Genomic DNA, 9,573 nt, shown 5'->3' on the forward strand with positions numbered 1-9,573 from the left:
CATGAACTTTTATTCCATGAAACAAACTAGAAATCAGTTCAAAGATGCACAAAATCCTGGTTGTCTTCTCTGCTGACTAAAATATACAGGCCTACATTTTTTGTTTGATTTTTCTTTCAATTCCGCAGGAGGGAACTAACAATTACTTGGACCGGAATGACTCATCACAAGAAAAAAAAAAAACCCCCCACTATACTATGATAACAAGTGCAGGCCGGTTTTCCTCCCCCCCGACTGCATGTTGTGGAAAACCTCTCACAGGCCCAGCATCAAGGCCCACTCACCGCTAGTGAGGTCAGCACGCTACGCTAACCTCATCCTCCCATTCCTGCTAATCAGGGAGTTGCCATGGGGATCATGACATGCACTGCATGGTTTTACTAAAACAATCCTGATTGTGCCTGCACTGCCTGCCAATGCAACGTAGCCCGCAACTGAAAACCATTAATGCTATTGTAACATCTTATTTTGATTTCCATTCAGGCCGAATGGGATATTTCCCAGCTGTGCAGGTGTACATAATATGGCGATGTTCACACTTCACCTTCGTTCTTTCAATGCCTTTGCAGTCCGCCTCACAGGCGTTGGAAAGCTTGAGAATGTCCACACTTTGTCCGTAGCACACTGCTGGAAAAGCCTTTATTGTGATGAAAAGCTGAGGACGAGGGATTTTATTTTCGCGTTCCACATTTTTGTACCAATGAAAGTCTCAACCCAAAACTTTCACGTTTCTTTGCTTCGTTGAAAGCCGTGCACTTTAACTTCTTCAAATCTATCGCTATGGATTAAGAAACAGCAGTTGTTATTGTTTGAACCTGCAAGGTTTCAAATAGCCTAGTCTCTGACCGAAAGCATTAATCTGTTTTGCATTTGGCAGCGTTTACACACTGAGATAGAGGAAAGGTAGACCCCCTTTTTCCACTGAACTGGAGCCGAAGCTGGCCGAGCTAGTAATGCTCTTCCCTCGCACAGCCAAGCTGCCTCCCGTGTCAGAGTAAATGCTGGTCACAGCCCAGACGAAAATCACCGCCTGGACTGCATCGGCAATCCACGGCTGTGGTTTTCCACACAGATCTAGACACCATATTTCTTCTGTCTGCCTCCTGTCAGCCACTGCGCCCAGCGATGGCCGCACAGTCTTTTACCTCCTCGGATTTTAGCCCTCAGCGAAGCGATGTAGTTACACAGCTTCCCAACTCTGCCCACAGTTTGCATATAATGAGACCAGCACTGGTCAGAGAAAGGGGCAGAGTGGATGGACTGTGGGTCAGCATGAAGACAGGATGATGGAAAAACCACAAAAACATCAACTCGTCAAGCCTGCTTCAACAATGGAAAAGGGGAATAGCTGACTGGCAACAATAACTGTAATGTTTAGAAACGTAGCAAATAAATAAACTGGATAGAAATCAACTGGCAACTATGATGACTGTATACTATAACTTAGTATATACTGTATACTATAACTTAGTATATACTGTATACTATAAACTATATTCAATTTGATGTGTTGTTACTGAACAAATTAAATTATAGTTATACCACACCATAAGACTGGACTGAAATCTAGTCTAGTACATTATGCATAACATACACTAGTCTCATAGCTGGGTTATTACCATATGCAATAGAAAACTCAATGCAATTCTACCAAGATTGATGTACATAACTGTACAGTGCCCCTGCTACAGTACAAAAAGTTGAATGTATTGTATCTTCCTAAAGCAGGCCAACTAGTTAGAACCAGCAGACACATTTACAAGGGTTAGGTCTGCCCACAGTTTTGGTAGGAACTTCTGTCAGGGTGATTTGGTTTTTAACAACTTTAAAAAAAAAAAAAAACCTTCCTGCAGAAAATGTCATCTTCCTGCTGCTTATATCAGATACACTTCAGAGAGACCCAGGCCTATCTGGCAAACTAGGCCAGCCTTTGGATGGCAAAGATTCTGCTCATAGTGTACCTGTGTTATCCATTAATAACACTAGCAAATAACACATTAGCATAAAGGCTAAAACAGATGGCATGTCTCTCACTCTGTTCAGTACTACCGAGCAAGCAGAGTGACCCCAGAGGTCACAGGCCAATGTTTAAAAAAAAAAGCAAGCCCCTATGTTCTGAACCACTGGGGTTTAAGCTCATTATTTAAACCCAGATCCAGGGAGTCCAGGGAGCAATGAACATTCTTTTCCGGTACAGCGCGGTATTAAAATGCATGCTAAAAATCAGCATATTCACATTTTCCTGAGTAGACCTCTTCCAAATAAAACACTGCAGCTTCCTTTCACGCTCCTGAAATGATTATGTTCTACCTTTTCCGTTCCAGCTGTACATAAGGAGGGCAAATCCTAGTGCCGAGCCTGGCAGTAATACCTTTTAAACAAAATATGTATGTTTATCAGCCTGCAGCAGTGTGTCCATTCCTATTGCAGCACATTAAAGTACTGCTGAAATTGCAGGAGCCGAAACAAGCTTCTCTCATCTCTTGGACCGTCAGATTACAAGAAGCATATTCTAGACATTTCACACCAGAGAAAAAAGCATAAATTAATTTGATAACTGCATGCTATTAAATAATATTATGTGTTCATCAGATTTATCAAAGCAATTTACGAGCCAGTCAGTGCTTTTCCATGTTTTGTGCCCATAATCAGTGGACCTTCAAACCAAAATCAAGTAGGCCAAGTCTATTTTGCTCAGAAAGGAATTTTAAATGGAATTTTATTACATCAATTAATATATTCATTACTTTGCAAGAGTCAACTTTACACTGCCACTAAACACTCTATTATTAGATTTCAATGCAGCTATGTATTGTTCTTCAGTGTACCCTTAAAGCAATCCTATTTAAATTAATATGCGACCTTGTGTTTGTTATATAACAATTTTTTTTAATGTATCATAAAAAAGACAACCGTACGTGATGAAGATGAAGGATGAAGAGATTACAAAGCAGGAAGTGCAGTGGGCGTGTCTAAATGAACATCATATTTTTCTTCAAGTGTTTCTTGGAAGAGAACAACTGATAGATTTAAACAGTAGTAGAATTAACAGGAAGATTAGCCTACGTTATGTGCTATTTATTCAGTGAAATCCTGGACAAAAGCACATCTGATTCATTTTAGGCACACCTCATGCTATTTCCTGCTTTGCGGGAATTGGATTTATTTAATCAAAATGTGCCTTCTATAAGCCTTTATTTACAATAATACGTCACTACGAGTTGGTAAAACTTCTATATCAGGCCAAAAAGCACAGCGTTCATTTTCGTGGTCAATTGTATGGGGGAAAACTGCATTCACAGCCTATCTTAATGGGATCCTGGATTAATGTACTGTGCATTGACAAAGTCTAAGAAAAGCCTAAGATGTGTTTATATAACATTCGCATTTCTCAGAAACAGCAGTCAAAAATATTGTATAGAGTAGGCCTAGGTTTTTGGTAAATGTTGGTCAGCAGCAAAATATTATTATTTGCTTTGTAATAGTAGGCGTATTGCCTCCATGTAGTCTACTTGTGCGAATCATTTTATAGGCTACCCTGTGCTAACCTCACTCTGGTGCTTTTATGTCAAAAGTGCCTTCCTGAAAACTTGAGTCGGCTAGGCTACGCCTACACCCTATACCTAAGTTACACAATGTTGGATGCACTGGGCAAGTATTTTATCAACCCTATACAGGCCTAATACAAAAATAAAGCCGTTCTACATAGCTGTACGCAGTCAGTTCATGATCGTTACATTCCATGGTTAATAATTTCTGAGACTGACAATATTTTTCTACCTAGCATATATTCAAAACCTCAGCCAACGCGCGATATTTATCACGTGGCTCATCCCAATGAACTAAATAGCTCGTTAGCTTCTACGTCGCTATTCCAATTTCAATTATCTAGTCTACGCATTTCGGAGAAATGGCCAGAGAAAAAAAAATACCGGAGACGTGCAATCCCTGCAGTTAAACCTTTTGCATGCCCGCGCTAGGACAAAAATGTGCGTATAGTTTCCAATCTACAACCTTCAAGTTTTCAAACCAACCCGGTTACACTGTAGCCGATGGTGGACACTTCATTGCTAAATAAACTAAAATAAAATATAAACTGTGATTCACCAATTGTCGCAGCGGTGTTTCAGATGGAATCTAGCACTACTACATTTTTCCGTCTCAATGGATGACTTAAAACTGTTGCAACACTTTATTCGGCTTTCAAAACGCATTCCTTTGTAGGCTAACTTACCTCGTACGCAAGTTTCGAAGTTTGTTTTTAAACACAAACACTTGTACTCGCACACAATCATTACATAGAGTAGCAAACCAATTTCCTCGAAGAATAATAGTTTTCAAAATACTTATTTTTAGGACAAGAAATGCAGTAATGTAGCGTAAACAATAGGCTAGGTGCTTTTCCCACTGCTTTTTTTTTTATCCGACTGTAAGGTAGCTCGCTCAACATCTATCGCTTATGCATTCCCTTTGACTATAACTCTGATACGATAACTACAGCAACTTACCTTGGGAGTTTTACTAATTCACGAATCAGCTTGATGCGTAGTTGGAGCTCCAACTAGAAAAGTGCAAACAAACGAAGACGTTCAGCATCCCTTCCACAATGGAACATCTTGAAATGGAAGAACGGTGCTATCGAATAGGCAACAGGTTTATTTCCTAATAAAAACTCGTTCCTAGATATCCATAACTTATAAATGTATATTCCGAAGTTGGCTAATCAAACATAATATTCCATTAAACGTCTTTTGGATGGCTGTTTGTCATGATATTATTTTGTGAATTTGTATTTCTATACAGTCCCGTGTCGCATACGTCTCTCCAACAGCCTGGTAACCATTATGCTATGAAGCGTTCTCTCTCTTCGCTTAGCAAGCTGGAGCAGGCTTGCTGGGAGTAACCAGACACCCAACTCCCACAGTTCATTGGCCCGATGTGGTAAAGCAGGAATCGTCGCATAAGCAAGCAACAGGCGTTTCTATAGAAACCTCCAGGAGGAAAATAAAACTTATAAAATAGCTAGGCAGCATTAAGGGCTGTTCTGGGTGAGCGAGAGGTTCGTCTGCAGAAATAAATACACTGTTGACAATATTTAGAAAAATAAATTCCACGGAATACTGAAACACCCTTTAAATTTCTGTCAGATTCTAATGATAACAACCACCTAAATTGTAGTATGAAAAGTAGTTAACCAGCGTGTGAACTACAGTATTTTGTTCATATCTATATTCACCTAGTTCAACCATTGTGAATTTCATTTTGAAACGGTAATGGAAGGTGGAAGAAATCTGTAGGTAATTACTATTTACATTTCTATCATAGAAAATCGCAACAAATATTAACTGTTTAAAGCTTGATCAATCAAGGAGCCATACATTTTTTTACTGACATGGTAACATAATAGCCTAGTTTTTTGTATTCCATAGAAGGTCATTCATGCTGCAAAATATAAATGGAAAAAAAGTGTCCTTGGGCCCACACGCTGAACTGAATCTCCCTACCAGTAAACCTGTGCTCATAATAGTACAGGACTGTAATGGTAAATGTGAAAGTCGTCAGCCCGTGTTGTTAGCCCCCTGTGCACGATCTTAGCACGATCTGAAGAGACTTCCCCTAGTGATCCGTAAATCAAGGCGGTGGTTTGGCTTCTGTAAATCTCCTCGGCTAAATTAAATCCCCCCCTTTGACACACCCAGTTCCATGGCTGAGCACTGTTGTCTCGAAGGCGCAGCGGAGTGAGCGTGCAGTGATTCCCTACAGAATTCACTTTCTCCTGTACCTTTAGTGACCCTTGCAGGCCACCTCAGGGCATCCGCTGGTGCCTGGATACTGTTAGCGCTCCCGGCAGTTCGCTCGCCAGCTCGTTTCAGACACCTTATAGTGGACTGTTTTGCATAACATGTAAATTGATCAGGAAGACTCTGATTGCTGCATTTAATGAGAAATAATTAAAATTTGCAACTATATAAAACATACATCAGGGAGCGGCACCATGATAAATATTTTTGTTCAGCATGATTCATTTTCATGAAGCCATTCATGATTCAGTTGATGAAACCTACATCTATTTGTTGGTATTGAACTTGAACTACACTTATTTATTTGTAAGTATCTTAATTAAATTAGCAAATGGCCCAGCCAAGCTACAAGCAAGTTTGACCTGACATAGTATGTCAGGTAATGTGCCCTGAAGGAACATGGCTGAATGAATTCTAAAGAGACTCCTGTGCTGGCGAATGAGAAAAAGTTACAGTGCCTTTAATTAAAAAAGATAATTAAAATAAGTTCCTTCTATGTTTGTACAATGTACGTTTACCTTTGATCAACTTTTTCCATTTCTTAAGTTTACATTGTAAGTGTGTGTGTGTGTTCAACTTAACAAGATTTTCCCAAATGCAAATAATTCTCCAGTAAGAACAGCAAACTCCAACTCCAGGTCAACACCCTTTAACTTCCTCATACTTACCAAACACATACATTCACTCTAGACATATGCATATATTATCATACTCAATGTGTACTCACTGTCATTCTATGTCATCTATGATTTTTGTATTATATAGCATACATAGACATGCAGGTTAGGCTGATTAGAGAGTCTAAATTGCCCATGGGTATGAGTGTGTGAGTGAATGGTGCGTGTGCCCTGCGATGGACTGGCGACCTGTCCAGGGTGTATTCCTGCCTTTTGCCCAATGTATGCTGGGATAGGCTCCACCCCCCCTGCGACCCTGTTCAGGATAAGTGGGTTAAGATAATGGATGGATGGATGGATGGATGGTACAGGCTGTAGCCAGCCTATATACGTTTTCAGACTGGATACAAGTTAGTTAGATGAGGGATATTTCATGTTTGTAGCAAATTTCATACTTCGTATTTGTCTATTTTTAGGCAAACCAAGAAAAATAGTATTAATATTTTAGTAGAATATGCTTAACTGAGATTGAGAGGTTGTGACACTGTACTGCAGCCATACGCAGTGCTCTTAGTTTGATAACTGTAACTTCCCACCAACAATTAGGTCTCAATTTAGCTGACAAAATTCTGTGTATCTGTACTGCTTAGGGGCCAGAGAGTAATTCTGTGAAAACGACGGCCTCCTGACTTCCTCGCAGTGGCTGTGACTGGAGCTCCGCACCATACCACAGCCCGTCCACAGGAGGAATGCATGCATGTCCTGATTACAGGGAACTGCATGCAAAGCTACCCAGCTATTCAGCACATAATTCTCTCTTTTTTCAGCACTCACCAAAACTCCACAGAAACACAGCAGTCGACTGATTTTTGACAATCCCCGGTGTAATACCAAGCTCCGTTTCAATTCATTTGAACCAACAGTGTGAGCAAAACGTAACATCAAGATGCAATAATTGTGCCACTAATGCTAGACCCAACTAATAAGGACATGGAGCCCTATGAGCAACCGGATGTGTTTCCCATCACAACTCTGACTAACTGGAGAAAAATGAAGATTCACACCACAAATTGCAGGGTTCGGGAGAACAAAATGTCACACAGAGACTGTTGTTTTGCTTGAGCCCTGATTTTTTTCTCTCAGAAACATTATCCAGTGAAGCAGAACGCTGGCTATTTTAAAGCAGACCACAGCAGTTATGTTGTGAACCCTGTTTGGCTTCAGACTGCAAAGAGTAGACGTGTCTGAATGGGTCTCTTACACTAAAGGGGTATGCAAACCTGTTCCTTCTGTGCCAAGTGCAGCTCCCTTGGTCTCTAAATAGAAAAGTATTCAGTACCTTGAGCACACATGCCAGTTTACTATAACAATTAAACTACCTTCATATTTTTTTAACCACTAAATTACAGGTTTTGGATGGCACAAAATCCTGACACACGTCTTGAGCTGAGGACAAGGGTTCTGAGAAATACATCTTAAATTGTCCCTAGCCCCCTTCTATAGTTCTGCATTAAAAATCACATTCTGCACTATTATTTTCTGTCCATGCTTAATTCCTTTTCATTGAAACATTTTAAAGTAGTTTCATAACACTAAGTCTAACTGGAAGGACAATACAACACTTCTTATTGCATTCAGTAAAAACAGAACCGTAATAACCCAGAAGCAGACGCAGGGAGCGTAAGTATGTTTTTGTATATTCTAAGTGGACTACAGTGCTTATGGAATTGGAGGCTGTTGGGACTGAGAGGTTGAAGGGTGAGTGTCTGGCTGTGAGCCAAAATGGCCGAGACCCCTGCAGATGTCCCGGAAGGAAAAGGTGTGGATGGAAACTGGTATGGCGGGCTTGGTAATTGGCTGCACAGGGTTTGGAAATTTTCCTCCATCAGAGCTTATGTCACTATGGTATCACTAGGCCGGAAAGGGTTTTTTTTCTCCACTCAAAATGAAAGTATTTTTCTCTGAAAGAAAGGACTAAACCCACAAATCATCAGAGAAGATAATTTGCATGATTAGCTTTAAGCCTTAAAATAGGTTGTTTTGTAAGGAAAAAAAATAAGAAAAAAAAGCATGTACCCACTTATGTAAAATGACAGAGCAGCTGCTTTTGTACTCCTAACCTGGATTTCACTATTCCAGGTTCATGTATAGTAGCTATTTATGTAGAAAACACCATAAAGTGTAAAGCCTCCAACCGTTTTTTGGCCAGACAGCAAGGCAAGTAAGATTTATGCTTTATATGTTTTCCTGTTTTTAGAAATTTTGTTGTTTTTACAATTTCGTGAGAAGAGAGGAATATTCAGGAAAGAGGAAATCCAAGTAACAGCTTTGACATATGAATATGTGATAATGATATCATTATAATGAAAGTAATCACTGCAGAGTCACTCGAGTTCCCATTCTCCAGGGAATGGAGGCAGGTCATAGACTCTGAAGTGGTTGATTGGGCCTGTTCCCTGCCACTCTAGAATTTCTCCTGGGGTTCTGCTGAAAACCAGTAAATCTTGTGAAGCATATGAGAATCACAAAGTCTATAAATCTAACCCTTTTACACGTTTTCAATGTTTTGCTTGTTCTGTGACGCAGTGCTTTGGGTTTAAACTATAAAAAATCAACCCTATTAAAATCTACAACACACTACACACTTATTCCTCAGTTGGTGATGATGTTCTAAACCGTTACCAGCTACAGTTCAGCCCTATGGCTGCAAACTGCTCTTCTGTGGGAACTCAGAAGACTCAATTCTTCTTCAGACTTCTGTGAACAATTCCGCCAGTGTTTTCCGCATGGAGGATTAAGAGCGGAGAGCTGAAACGTATGGCTTGGTCACAAACCCTGATTAATCATGTGTAATGCAATTCAGCATAACTGCAGAAAAACAGCTATCCAGAGAACATGCAGTTAGATTTAACGGGCTACAGCTCGGGTGCTTCTGGGAATTGAGTAAAAATAAAACTTAACAGGGGGCAAAAATGGGTAGTTTACAGTGGCACAAGAGGTATACTGAAACGTTTTAGTTAAATCTTTTATCCTGGTTTCTAGGCTGATTTTAATTATTGTAGGAGGATGTGGTCTGCGTCTCTAAATGAATAAATAATGTATGTGCAAAAACTCTCTTAACCAGATGCAATCCATGTGTAAACTATTTTTTTTGT

General features: G+C 40.0%; 1 protein-coding gene across 8 annotated transcripts in view; it reads right to left on the reverse strand.

The window, feature by feature from the left end:
* Window positions 1-4,888, reverse strand: part of ptpn13 (protein tyrosine phosphatase non-receptor type 13) — a 67,638-nt gene extending 62,750 nt beyond the window's left edge. For 4 of the 8 annotated variants that reach the window (XM_061262538.1, XM_061262534.1, XM_061262533.1 and 1 more), the window contains exon 1: window positions 4,509-4,887. The gene's annotated coding sequence lies outside the window, so the exon portion shown is untranslated. Of the gene's footprint in view, window positions 1-4,508 lie in introns of all 8 variants that reach the window. The other 4 variants (XM_061262540.1, XM_061262539.1, XM_061262535.1 and 1 more) reach the window with 2 other exon arrangements.
* Window positions 4,889-9,573: the final 4,685 nt, after the last annotated feature.

This window comes from Conger conger, chromosome 12 (assembly GCF_963514075.1).
Source record: "Conger conger chromosome 12, fConCon1.1, whole genome shotgun sequence".
Classification (NCBI taxonomy): Eukaryota; Metazoa; Chordata; class Actinopteri; order Anguilliformes; family Congridae; genus Conger; species Conger conger.